We start from the raw sequence: 14,475 nt of genomic DNA, 5'->3' as shown, positions 1-14,475 counted from the left end.
AATCTTACTAAGTTCCTTTGCTGCAACTTCAGAAACAATTGTAGATCTGGACAATATATGTAGAACAACACTAGGAAGGAAGCAGTGCAAGACTGAGGAAAAAATGGTGGGAGCATGTGCATTAGTCTTGGCATTGCCATCCCTAAATTCTACCAAAAGCCACATCCAGATCATAATATTGGTAAGGCAGGAAGTGCCTAGAGCCGGTAGGCAGAAGTGAGAAGCTCTTTTAGATGGAGATCGAGAACACACACTAGGGAAAACTGAGGCTGAGACAGGTAGAACATGGGGTAAAGATCAGATGAAGGGAGTAACTTGGTGTAGGGAATCCAGAAGTGTGCATCGAAATGTCTATCACAGTGCGTCTCGAAGACAAATGTGGACAGAAATCATTAAGAATCCTAGTTTAAAAAAAGAGCATGGAATGGATAAGAAAAGTTTAACAATTACTAGAGTTTACAGGTGCCTGGAGACTCATGAGTATCCATTAGACAGAAAGTAAACAGTAAGGATATTAAAGAAATAAGAACTACTTTCAGTTGCAGCATAAGCATAGTCCATTCTGAAAAATTTTACAGATAATTAGTCAAAATAAACTAACTAACTAGCAAGCAAGCAAATTACCTCTCAGATTAAATCCAAATAAGGGTGAGAGGAAGACAAACCCAGCAGGAGGCAGTGACAGCAACAGAAGCTGATAATGTCTAGTTAAAGCATTAATCTGACTACCAAGGTCCTGAGACCAGTCTACTGACCATCACAATCTGTTAAGTAAAGACACCTAGATATCAAAGAGTAACTGGAGGCTCTGAAAGTCTACTTAAAGTAAATGGAAATAATGAAGGTATGCAAAGTAAACAGAAGAGCCAAGTTGAAAGAAAACTACCAGAAGTCAGGGATTCATTAGGGGACCTTTCAGGTTCACTGGAGATGCTGCAAAGACAAACACCCAGAACAAAGAGAAAAGCAAATGGAAATGTGGTATAAACTTCAGTATCCCACAGATATTAATATCAATGTATTTACCAATATGGTTTTCCATAGTTCAAATATTTTGAGAACTATTATGGTTTAGGTTTTTCTCAGTCCTGAAGAACTCTTACAGAATACATCATTTCATAAAGTCTTTGAAAGTAGTGGGTAAAGACATCTCTCTGACTATAGAGATCCTTAGAGGAAATGAGAGCAAGCAATACTGTCACCAGTCCTCAGGCCACTAATTAGAATTCCCTGAGTGACTCTACCCTCATCCACTCTGAATTCAGAATGGCAGGAGGTCTTCCTAGGAGATGAAACTGGTAGGTAGAAAATTATGCAGAGAAAATATATGGGAGAATCTGGCAGACAAATGAGCAAATACAGCCACTTTGAAAATCAAATGTAACTGTGGATTCAAAAGTATGTTGGCTTATGATCTAGTATGAATGCAGTATTTTCAAGAGGAGGGCAAACAGGACCTAAGTGGGTCCAATAATTTCAATAAAAGAAAACTGAATACCTTTCTAATATTTATTACAGTTTTAAAATATTATACTACCACCCAAATGTATAATATATAATATTATATAACACCAAAATGTGGGGTTATGTACTGTCAAAATCAGCTGCCTTACTGTAGAAGTCACACTATGCAGTTTAAAATATTGATCAAAATAAGCCTGTTTACATTGCATCTTTTGGTAGATAACCATCTTATCCTCTGAAAAGACACCAGAGATCCAATACACATTTGAAACAAATATACAGTTGAGCAAATATAACAAGACAAATAAAACAAACAAGCAAACAAGCAAAAATCAAAGCTCCCAATCTCAAAAACATAGCTAGAATATGAGTGAAATAGATCAGTTTCGAGACAGAAAACCGATTTTTGGATTTGTTATAACTTTCTAAGGTAATTAACCATTCAGTCTTTAATTTTTTTTTCTAATTTTGGAGAATAGCCAACTGACTCCCCTTACCCCCAAGACTTCCTACACTCCCACAGACCTAGCAAACCTGTCACAATGTGAATACTTTTGACTGTCCTTAACAGCTGAATAGCAGAGCATCCTTAGGGTGTACTTTCAGAGGGTTCTTCAGAAGCATTTTCTTAAGGAAACAGAGAGTAAGGATAGAGCATGAGAAAGCAGGAAATGTTCTATGCAACTCAAGCTCATCATTCTGTTTTATAAAGATATTCAAACGGCTTATCATCTAATGGCCCCTGTGAAATTACACACTCCACAGTCCTCCCATTATCAGTGGCCACTGGTGACCAAGTGACTGAATTTTTCCGAATTCAGATGAATTGCTTTTGTGTTCCATGTACTAAAGCACAAGGCAATTAATCCTTTTCATCTTTAATTACTTTGAGGGTAGAAGAGAGAAGAAAAGAGAAAACCAATGATTTTGTGTTTTGTTTTGTTCTGTTTTAAATACATTATTTAATATTCACAATCCTCTGAGGTATGTAGATTCAACTGCATTCTACAGATACAAAATTAAAGAAGCACAGAAAGATTGTTTTAATTGTTTCAGATTCATAGTTTTAAGTAAACTGCAAAGTTAATAAAATGAACTTAAATTACCCTGACTCCCAGTCCCTCTCATTTGAAAATACACATTAAAATACAGTGTTGATTAAATGAGTGTGTTCATTTACCATTTAACACTGGTGTTTTGAAATTATAACCCTCAATGTGTTCCAGTAGAAGGCAGGGCCTAGGAGGTGAATAGGTCATGATGATAAATGAGGCAGGCCCCTTGTCTGAGTCAAATAAAGTTGAGACTCCAGAATTACTGCTCAGGTCTGCTAAGATTTCAAAATTCTTGGGATGGAATGCATTTTGCATGCATATTGAAATATGCATTCTTAAATGGGGGCCAGAAAGAAGGATAACATTTGAAATGAAAATAAATAAAATAACCAATAATAAAAGAGCGTAGGGAAGGATAGCATGGGCCTAATGTTTGTACATGCTACAATTTGTTTGAAATTCTAACCTCTAATGTGATAGTAACGGGAAGAGAATGTTTGGAAATTTCTTGGGTCATGATGGCATAAATGTCTTCTTAAAAGTTTATCAGAGGTGTTTGCTGTACTCCGTTGTGCAAAAGTACAGCAAGAACATCTGCAACCTGGATGGGGGCTGTCATTAAAATCATCAAAACCTGACAGTGCCCGCACGCTCCTCTCAAGCTTCTGACTTCTCGCATCGTGAGAAGTTTCTCTGGCTAAGACGCCCAGTCTCTGGTATGTTTTTGTTTGTTTGTTTGTTTTGTTTTGTTTTGTTTTTTAATCACAGTCACATCCATGAACAATTTTCTTTCTTTACTTTTGTTTCACATGTTTATTGTATTTACATCATCTCCCCTCCTCCTTGTCACTTTAGTTCCTCCTGATTCCCTAACTCCCTCTCAATTTTACTGTTTGCTTTTCTTTTCATATATATATATATATATATATATATATATATATATATATATATTATGCATATATTACATATAAATGCATCATGATGTGTTCATTTAGTGATACTCTTATGTAAGTTTATAGGACTTTTGTTATTTGTATAAGACAGCCAAATAAAGGCCTCAGACTTGGGGAGGGTTGCTTCGCCCTCTTTCAACCATCATTAATTGCCGTTAGTTCTTTATTTAGGAGTGGAGCCTTGTGGGATTTCCCCATCTATATTATAATCTCAACTGGTATTGCTCTTATTCAGGTCTTAGACGACCACAATATTGAGATTTTTATGGATGTAGCTTTCCTGACATTTACAGAAGATAAAATTCCACAGAAGATGTTTTGGTCTTCTGGTTCTCACAATATTTCTGCCTCTTCTTCTGTTATGTTTCCTGATCCTTAGGTGTAGGGCTGGTGTTATGATGGAGTAGGCACCCCCATGGCCAGTTGTTCTATGCATTATGATAGATGTAACTTTTTATAATTGTCTCTATTTGCTGCAGAACGAAGCATCTTTGATGAAAGGCAAGGGCTACACTTCTCTGTGGGCTTAAGGGTAAGTCTTTAGTATGAAATTAAAAATTATAGTAGGAAACTGGATGTGGTAGATTCTTACCTAGGTTTCAAGCCTTATCATCCAAGAGCAGTTTGAGTAGATGTTTAGTATTACAGGTGAATTATTCCCTCCTATTGATTGAATCTAAAGTCTACTTAGATTGCTATGGTTATGCACAAGATATAAGTGTTACTACTAAATCTATGGGGATATCTTTCTCTTTTGCTTGGAGAAAATTCAGTAATTTACATTAGAATCCTGCTTTAGATGTTTAAAAGAGCTCGCTAGTGATAAACAACATATATAATCAAAGGAATCTGATACTAGATAACACAAATTTACTTGTCTTTCAGAATTTCTGATACAAGTCTATACTGGAATTCTTGTATACAGCTTATTTAAAATCAGAGTGCCATTGCATATGCTCAACCTCATTTCTGAACAGATCTAGTTCTCTGAGCACATCAAAATCTATTTCTCAGAGTCCCAAACCTGAGTGATATAGTACTGTGCTCTGCTGGAACACTGGCAAAGGTTCTCCAATGCTGTTATCTTTGTCATGGACACTCCAGTGTTATCAATAGACCTGCTAGCTGATAAAGTATTTGGTGTGGGGAAGCTTAAATTGCCACAAAAGCTTTCTCATCCTCCTGTGTCCACATAAACCAATCAGAGAAGTTATTTTTCAGGTTAAAACTCTGTATTCAGTGTCTGATAAGTACTTACCCATGCTCTAAAAGAAGTACTGTGGATTGGGTCATTACTTAGATCAGAACTGATGTAGTAGAAACTTTAGTTTTGAGTAGGTGGGGTGTTGAGCATAGACTTTCATGCATCTAGTCAAGCACTTTACTACTGAACTAACTATATACCGAGCCCTTACAACTTGCCTTTTATCTTTATGTTTATTTGAAATCTGCCTTGGACCAATATATACTGAAACCTTGACTGAGATGACAGGATTCTGCTTGGTTCTGAGGTTTATCTTTCACACTCATTATATGACTTACCAATCCATTTAGAGTACTTACAGCTTCCTCATCAGGTTCCAATAGCATGAGATGTTAAGTGTAGTTTCCTGGGATTCTTTAGCAGAGACAAAATATGAAGCTATGTAAATGTAGCCATTAGGAAAATCAGCACAAAGCAAAATGACAAAGGGATACAGTTGTACCACCTAACCTCCATATAGCTAACCAGGAAACTGTCAGTAATAATACATGGTGTATCAAAATCAGCATCTTCACGATTTGTACTGTGTAGTGAGTTCAGATATATAATATTATTCCAACTTTCCTGATCTTACTTCTATAGACTTCATTCCTGCCTACAGCTTAGATTTATGACAACAGTAAATATCTTCAAAGACTTGCCATTCTTTGGTACGTAAAGAATATCTTCTAGGGGAATAATAGGTAAGTGCCACTCTTGGAACCTTCCAGGATGTAACCTAATATAGATCCAGTCAAGGAAGAAATTCCCATCCTTTTCAAATTTACACTTGAATTTTTTTCTTCAATTTCTTATTCTTTTGAACATCTGGATAAGAAGAAGAAGAAGAAGAAGAAGAAGAAGAAGAAGAAGAAGAAGAAGAAGAAGAAGAAGAAGAAGAAGAAGAAGAAGAAGAAGAAGAAGAAGNAAGAAGAAGAAGAAGAAGAAGAAGAAGAAGAAGAAGAAGAAGAAGAAGAAGAAGAAGAAGAAGAAGAAGAAGAAAGCAAAACAAAACAAAAAACCAAAACCAAAACCAAAACCAAAAGCAAAACCAAAACCAAACCAAACAAACAACCCAAAAACCATTCCAGTCTCTTCAAACACTGGAAAACAATTTTCAATAATAGACTTTCTCATTTTAAGATTAATACTACCCTTTTTAAAAATTAATCACCATCTCAACTTCGATATGAAATAATTTATTAAGACTGTGAATTCAAGTAGCACTGCTATGCTGCAATCCATAGATTCTATTTTGTGTTCATGAGCATTATCTGCTGATGGTTTTGAGAAAACAAGTTTCATTTAAACCTCGTATGATTGTGATCTGATTCACAAAAAGCAATTTGAATGGAGCGGTAGTAGGCCTGGGTTTGTCATTTTCTGCTCTTTATCTTTCAAGTGTATTCCACACTACAGCAATTAGTGTCTTTCAAGTTAATGGTTGAAACCATACAGATGTCTGTAGCATGAGGTGCAGAAGGATGGTTGTCATATTACTCTATAGGCATTTGTTGAAGAATAAATTTCATAAATACTATTAGAGCTTTTATTATTTATTTTAGTAAGTGTTGGGCTTTTCAAACTCCTCTAGCTTAATTATGTCTTCAAGAAAAGTTCTAGAACAGTCTATTTTTAGGTAGATGATTTTAAATCCACTAGTAAATCTTTATAATTTATAATGCTTTCAAATTTTCAAAATATATTTATATTCATTGTACTTTATTTAATAACAGAAATCTTCACAAACAAGATTGTTTTAATAAGATTCAATGGTGCTGAAATAAATATTTCCTATTTTGAAGCTAGAACTAGCACACAGGTTCATTTTTACAAACACAGAAAACCTTGATATTTGCCATACCATTTCCATGCCTGTCAAACAGGTAATATGATTAAAAACATACCTTTAAAAACATAGGTTGGCAGAAGTGTAGCTGGTGGAAGTTCTGTAAAAGCAGTGCTAGGTGATGAACCCATTTTCCATTGTCTACATTTATGATGCATATTCCTGGACTGAGATTGACTGAAAGTAACTGAACACTACTCCATTCACTGTGCTTCAAAAAGTAAAGGGCTTGAATCCTAGCTGCTGCTAACTTCTGAAAACTACAGTTAGACAGGCAATAGTAGTGCAGTCCTTTAATCCAGCACTCAGGAGGAGGAAGGAGGCAGATATCTGAGTTTGAGGCCCACTTATACTACAGAAAGAATTCCAGTATAGTCAGGAAAACATTGTCTCAAAAAAATAAAAAATGAAAATAACTAACTAACTAACTAAATAAATACCCTTCCCAGGTAACAGGTTTGATTAAGTCTGAGGTCTGAGGTCTTATTTAAAATAAAAAACATAACTACTATAAAATTGTAAGGCAATTTTGTAAAATGACATTATAAAATTCAGCTAACAAAGGAATTCTGACTTTGAACAAAGCAAGGCCCTGCTTTTACATTAAGATAAATAACTTACATGGACTCAACAAGAGTTAGAACTTTAAAATTTGTGAACAAGATTATTTTAACTGAACAAAATTGTGATAGTTTGGCTTTTGAACAACTATTTCAAACCAAAATCAAATTATTCAAATCAAAATCAATTGATTTTGATGCAGCTTGGGCAAGCAAGGTCCAGGAAATATTTCTCTCATTCTGTCAATTGTTTAAAATACCTTTAGTGAGATGCAATTCCTATTATTTACAAAATTTTGAAGAAAAAAAAAAACCTGGTAAAGAAAGCAAAGAGATTATCAAAATGTCTGCAAGTAGGGAAGAGGAGGAATTAGCATAAATTGCAGCAGAAAGGGAAAAAAGAGAGAGCAAGAAGTGTATTAGCTCCTGTTTCTCATCATAGTGACCAAATACTTGACAACAAGCAGCTCAATACACTAGTGGTTTATTTGGGTTTACAGCTTGAGGGACACATGTCACTAAGCCAGAGAAGATAGATTACTGAGCATACACATCGAACAGAAACAGCACAGATTTTCACCTTCAGGTCCTGGCCTGAGTGACACCTCCTCCTACCAGCCCCAACAACAACCATCTGAACACACGAGCTATCAGCCACTTTACTGCAAACTCTAGCAATGGCAGTCCTCAAATATCAGAGTTTATAATCACATAGGTTGTGCATATCTAATCTGAAGGTACATAGGGTGAGCTTGACAGAAAACAAAGACCTAAATGTAGTCCATGCTTCAATTCCAAATATTTGTAGTTTGTTCTTGAAAGTGTTTAAGTATGGAAAACATGTCCTCATTGGTGGATAAAATACAGAGATGTGACCATGTGGGAGATGAGACTAAGTTATAAGTGTTTAACACACCCTCATTTCCTAAAATGTATCAATTTAGTACAGAAGTCAACCGAGCCAATAAGGAGAAAATTTGTATTGGGATGACTGTCATGGTTTGAATAGGCTTGGCCAAGGGAGTGGCACTAGTTAGAGGTGTGGCCTTGTTGGAGTAGGTGTGTTTCTGTAGGTGTGGGCTTTAAGACCCTATCCTAGTTGCCTGGAAGTCAGTACTGTATCCTGCTAGCAGCCTTTAGATGAAGATGTAAAATTTTCAACTCCCCCTGTTCCATGCCTGGCTGGATACTGCCATGTTCCTGTCTCGATGATACTGGATTAAACCTCTGAACTCGTAAGACAGTCTCAGTTAAATGTTGTCCTTATAAGCCTTGCTTTGTTCATGGTGTCTATTCACAGCAGTAAAACCCAAACTAAGACAAAAAACTAAGAAAAGTAAAGCTGTTTAATATGTTTTAGTACAAGCTTTTACATCAACTATGATGATTCCGAAGCTATAATTGATAGAAAAATAATTTTGCAAGCATGAAATATATGAAGCAAAAAAGAAAGACCAGTGTTATAATTTAATTTATATGAAGAAATTGCTTATTTTAATATTGTCCTTAGTTTAGTGACATTTAGAAATAAGTTTTTATACCAGTTTTACATTACAAAAATAGAAAAATTTTAAGACCTGGAGAAATGACTTATTTGTTAAATGTACTTTCCTCATGAGCATGATGACCTGAGTTCAAATTCTGACACCCAGGTAAAAATCCAGCCTCTAATTGGAAGAGCATGACAGGTAGATGCCAGGAGATGGATGTACAGCCAGGCTAATAGAAGGTTTTTGTCCTAAAATCCATGATGGGAAGAGCCCTGTCTCAAAGCAATGATGCTGAGAGAAGTAGAAGATACTTGGCATCTTTCTCTGAAATCATTTTACATTGTTACCATTATTCAAAAGAATAAAATTTAAACCAAATAAAACAAAAATTTCCAAAATATATAATAAAATTTATGGTCCAATTATACCCAATACAATGTAACTAAAGCCTAGTAATTATATCCTTTGACTTTCCACAACCTAGAGACATCACATAAAACATTCTTTTTAACTACCACTTAAGGAAAAGAAGTGTATTTCCAGTGAAGCAATTTCCTGAACATAAAAGCAGCAAAGAAAAGATCTAAGTTCACTACACCATATCAACGTCTGGGACTTAAGGGAGAAATGTTATCCAATTTAATCGGTCAGCTTTGTTTACACTGAAATGCTAAGCTAGCCCCACACTCCAGATATTTCTAAGACAAAGCACAGCATTTCTCTCAGGTTCACACAAGCCAGGTTAAATCCTGAAAGAGGACGCCTATCCATGCAGCTATATCAGGAGCTATGAACCGGCTTCACTTCTTCTAACAGCTTTCGTGGTATTCAACTCTAGATTCCCTTTAGAACAAAAAAGTTCATTCATATTTGCATTGGGTTCCTGGGTAAATTTGCTGGGAGATCATATACATATATCTCCACTCCAAGAGTGAAATTATCCCATTTTCACTATATAATCCAGCATGTGTATCTTCTCCTTTTTAAAAGTAAAATAGCTATCTACATCTTTTGCATCCAATAAGTTACTCTACGAATACAGCTTTCTCTGGGTTGGCTGCTCCCACCTGTCTCCCCCCCACCTCTCTTGCCCTGAGGAAGAATGCTTTCCATTTACCACCACAGCCTTCCCCTACTTGGCTTTGCTGAAAAACATTTGAAACTCACTCAGAAAAATTTTGAGTTTTTTAAAGCTAACCTTATCCACTAAGATTTAAACAGGCATACATACTGATGCAAGCATATAAACAGACTATGCAAATCTCTGGTCTCTTCTGTTTGCTGAGAACATTGCCTTAGCATAGCCTTATTTCTTCAAGTCTGTTCTGAATCTTTAAGAATGCTTTCTTGAAAAATATCTTATCAATAATTTTTGACAAATTGGATCATGATGGAATTTACTGTCTGAATGGATGTGAATCCTCCAAACCCACATTAAAATCTTAATGTCTAAGGCATATGAGGTAGTTGTTCTTTTGTGTGATGAGGTCATAAAGCAGGGCTCTCATGGATGGGACTAGTGACATAATCAAGTACTCTCTGGACTCCAATAAATAGAAATACTATTCTATTACCTTTTAATTTGTACTGCTCTGGAGGAAAAGTCTAATGCCAGACCAACCTTCTTAAGTTTTTATATATGTATATATGTATGTATGTATTTATGTCTATATGTACATATGTATTTTTGCATGAGAACTTGTGATATTTCTTCAATCTTGACTTTTCAGAGCTATATTAGAATAAACACTTCCTCTACAATGCAAGCTTCCCTGGCAACTTTAATACCCTAGTGACTCTAGATCACATGTCTTTCTTTACACATGTTCTTTTTTAAAAATCTTCTTTAATGAATATTTTCTTTATTTACATTTCAAATGTTATCCCTTCCCTGGTTGTTCCCAGCTTCTGGAAATCCCCTATTCCATTTCCCTTCCCTCTGCTTCTATGAAGATATTCCCCATACCCACTCACACACTCCTGCCTCCCTGCCCTGGCATTTCCCTACACTTGGCCATCAAGTCTTCACAGGACCAAAGGCCTCTCCTTCCATTTATACCTGACAAGGCTACATCCTCTGCTATAAATGTGGCTGGAGCCATGGGTCCCTCCATGTGTACTCTTTGGTTGATGGTTTAGTCCCTGGGAGCTCTCGGGTGGTCTGGTTGGATGATATTGTTGTTCTTCTTATGGGGTTGCAAACCCCTTAAGCTCCTTCAGTCCTTTCTCTAACTCCTCCATTGGGGACGTGTGTTTGGTCCAATGGTGGGCTTTAAGCATCAGCCTCTGTATTTTTCTGGCTCTGGCAGAGCCTCTCGGGTGACAACTATATCAGGCTCCTGTCAGCAAGCACTTTGTGGCCTCCACAATAGTGTCTGGGTTTGGTGACTGTATATGGAATGGGTCCCCAGGTGGGGCAGTCTCTGTCTCTGCTCCACACTTTGTCTCCATATTTTCTCCCATGAGTATTTTGTTCCCCCTTCTAACCAGAAAAATATCATCCTGAGAGAAGTAACTCAATCACAAAATAACACACATGGCATGTATTCACTTATAGGTGAATATTAGTCCCCAAACTCGGAATGCTCAAGATACAATTCACAGACCACTTGAAGCTCAAAAAGAAGTAAGACAAAACTGGATTCTTCGATCCGTCATTACACATTTTCAGTCATAACCATCCTTACATTGTCTGTATACCACCTCCCTGGAATGCCATGCTTCTTTCTTTTGCCTCTAGGATTTTATTTTACAATATTTCTGCACTGTGTTTTAATCATTCTTATTCTAGATGTTACTGGATAATAAAACCTAGCAGTACACATTTATTCTTTTAACTCCTTGGCTGAATTTCCAAGTTTAAATTGTTTTGCCATTTCAGTCATGCTTTGTATTGTTTCTTAACTATTCTCTACTCCCTCCTTTTCCTAAAAAATGCTTATAGTGCTTGTTTGTTTGTCTGTTTGTTTGTTTTCCTATCATTCCTAGGTTCCCTTTAAGGACACAGTTAAGAAAAGTCTTTAACTTTATTCACAAACATACTTTGTTAAAAGAATTGGACAAAATAACCTAAATGTCTGTCCCTGTAGCCTGAATTATACCAGAAGAGAAGAACAGGCAGTCTTCACCCAAGCTGTTGGTAGATATCTCTGCTCCAGGTTTCCTTGAGGCATTGAGGCATATAGTTCAGCCATATCTGTACTGTGAGACATCCTGATTCCTGTGTTAAACAGTTGTCAGCACTTTTAGGACCACAAGACACTAGGGTTAGCCATTGCTTTCCGGAACAGGCTTCTCATTAGGCCAATCTTTCTGCAGGTCTTGATGACAACCCAAGGGACCCTATGTCACCTCTTATTTTCTTAACTCTTTTGTGTTGTTCTTCACAGTCTTTTCTCCTGTTCTAGGTATGAAACATTTTGAATCTCCAGAATGTGTTGTGATTATCTGGGCTGTATCCACATAAAAAGCCATGGAACTACAGTAGCCTGTCCGGTAAGTTAGTTTAGATAGTTGCCTCTAGAGCTTGTTTGTATAAATAGGACATGACATCAAACTAAAGGATTAATATGTTTACAAATTGATCAATGCTGTGTTTTTAAAATGCTGTTTACAAGTATAAAGAACTCTATATCTTATGAAATATTTATTACCTCATTCTCACTAAATTGATTAGCATACCATAGAAGAACATAACTTCAAAGTATTCTACAATTAATTTTATCAAATTAGGGACTTTCTTACACTAAATGAGGCATGGATAAACTAAATCTGGTTAGGCATTCATCAGAGAAACACTCTCATAATTATGCCTGTCTGAAATAATCTGTAGAATATATTAGTGCAGTCCTCTGGTAGAAATATGAAATTGCCAATTTCAGTGGACTACGAGTTGAACAGCATCCTATGTGAAGGTTGTTGATAATATTGATACTTATGTTTCTGAATGAGAACATTAAAAGAAGAAATTTTCAGCAGCATGCCTGCAGACCACCTCAGGGATGCACAGGAGATGCACAAGATTTTATCTCATTGGCCAGAGAAGATCATTTTCCTCATACAAATGACACTGCAATGAGTAAAATGATTAGGAAATCAAGTCAGATGGTGTGATGCATAACCATTTAAGTGTAGTTATTTTTCTTTCACAGGACCTGGTTTTATTTCTATGACCTATATGGAAGGTAGCTCACAACTTGAACTCCACACATAAGGCATATGATGTGCCTCTTCTTAGCACAAATTGCACCAGGCACATGTGTGATACACACGCATGCATGCAAGCAAAAGCAAAACTATAAAAATCACCACATAACAAAACAAAATTTCAAAATAAAAGAATAAAGTTTCTTTTTAAAAAACATAAATATCGTTCAGGATTAAGGCTGCATGACATAAAACTAGCAGCAACTTGGTCAAGGTTGTATTTTAATCACTGATGTAAGATGAATAGATAAGCAAATATGGAAAAATTAAGTTGAATTCTAGCTTCTCGGGGTTAAGTTGATGGACAGTGAAATGACAAAAGACAAATGTGTCGGCTGTAATCAGAGAATGACTGAGGCTAGAGACCTGAAAGGTTCATAGATAGAGGCATTGGGAACACTTTGTCACTGCATGGATGCTTTCTATCACTGGTGTAAGCCTAGTCTTAAATGGCTGAGCCACGTCTCTAGCCCCACAAAAGCTTTTTTCATGATCAAAGTCACTATGTACTTTATCCATGAGCTTCTTAAGATAAAAACGGGACAAAACTATGTGTGTGTATTTACTATACTTTTTTCATTAACCAGAGCATCATTATCTACACAGTATTTTAAATATAGTATGTGTGCAAGGATATATCTGTTTAGAAACATGGATTATAATAAGCTAGAAAAACTGACCATTAATACCAATATTTTTCACAAGAATTTTGATTTTTTTGGTTCTTTTTTATGATTAAAGTGATTTATCATACATATAAAATGTTTAAAGACATTGTTCTTTGAAATACATATATAGTGAAGAAATAACTAGAGATAAACAGTTTTATAATAAGAATAACTATATTATTCTCTTGGTAAATATCCATTATTCAATATTATTTACTATAGTTTTCATGTTGAACATCAAATTTTTGAACTTATTCATCCAACATAATAACTTTGTGCTCTCTGACTTACATTTACCCATTTTCTTTAGCAACCCTGATCCTGCTTTGTCTAGTTGACCAATATTTATTGAACTCTCTTTTGCCAAATGCTCAGTGTTATTTGAGATTTTCATACAAGCCAGAATTCTTCGTTTAGAGAAATCTGTAATAAACAGCATACATATCACTCTTGAGAGGATCCTGTGTAAGGAAGTATTGATTATTCCAGATGTTAATACTGATATGCAATGATTGAACTATTGAGTTCAAAGGGAAAAGACATTTCTGGAAGAAAAAATGGAAGATCTGCTGAACACAATAAATTTCCTAGGATTCAGAACTTCTTCACAGTCACTCAAAAGAGAATTCTTGTGCTGCTCAAACACAAACCTGGGCGAAGGAGGAAACATGCACCTTAGTAAGAGGGGAAAGTGAGCTTTGGAATCTGGCCAGATCTCTAACTGTTCTCAGATCCACTTGCACCTCTCTCTGCAACACTCAAATTCCAGGCTAGTGACCTGCCTCCATATGGGGCTGACTCACCTTCTGCCTGTGCCCATCTCATCCTCTGTTTGTGTGAAAGCCAAATTCAGTCTCAGGTGCAACTGTTCTGGAGTTTTTTCCCCCACAATGTTACCCTGAACCAAAATGTTTTTGATTGTATTGTAAGATGGAATCGAGTTGAGATATGATAGTTTTCTGGGGGAAAAAATCCACTAGTTTTAGG

The 14,475-nt window shown here is 36.0% G+C and overlaps 1 protein-coding gene across 7 annotated transcripts in view; it reads right to left on the bottom strand.

The window, feature by feature from the left end:
* Window positions 1-14,475, bottom strand: part of Ralyl (RALY RNA binding protein like) — a 683,608-nt gene that overhangs the window by 337,031 nt on the left and 332,102 nt on the right. The gene's annotated exons all lie outside the window — the stretch shown is intronic.

Source organism: Mus pahari, chromosome 4 (assembly GCF_900095145.1).
Source record: "Mus pahari chromosome 4, PAHARI_EIJ_v1.1, whole genome shotgun sequence".
NCBI lineage: Eukaryota > Metazoa > Chordata > Mammalia > Rodentia > Muridae > Mus > Mus pahari.
The sequence above is the reverse complement of the archived record's forward strand: the minus strand, read 5'-3'. Positions and strand labels throughout refer to the sequence as shown.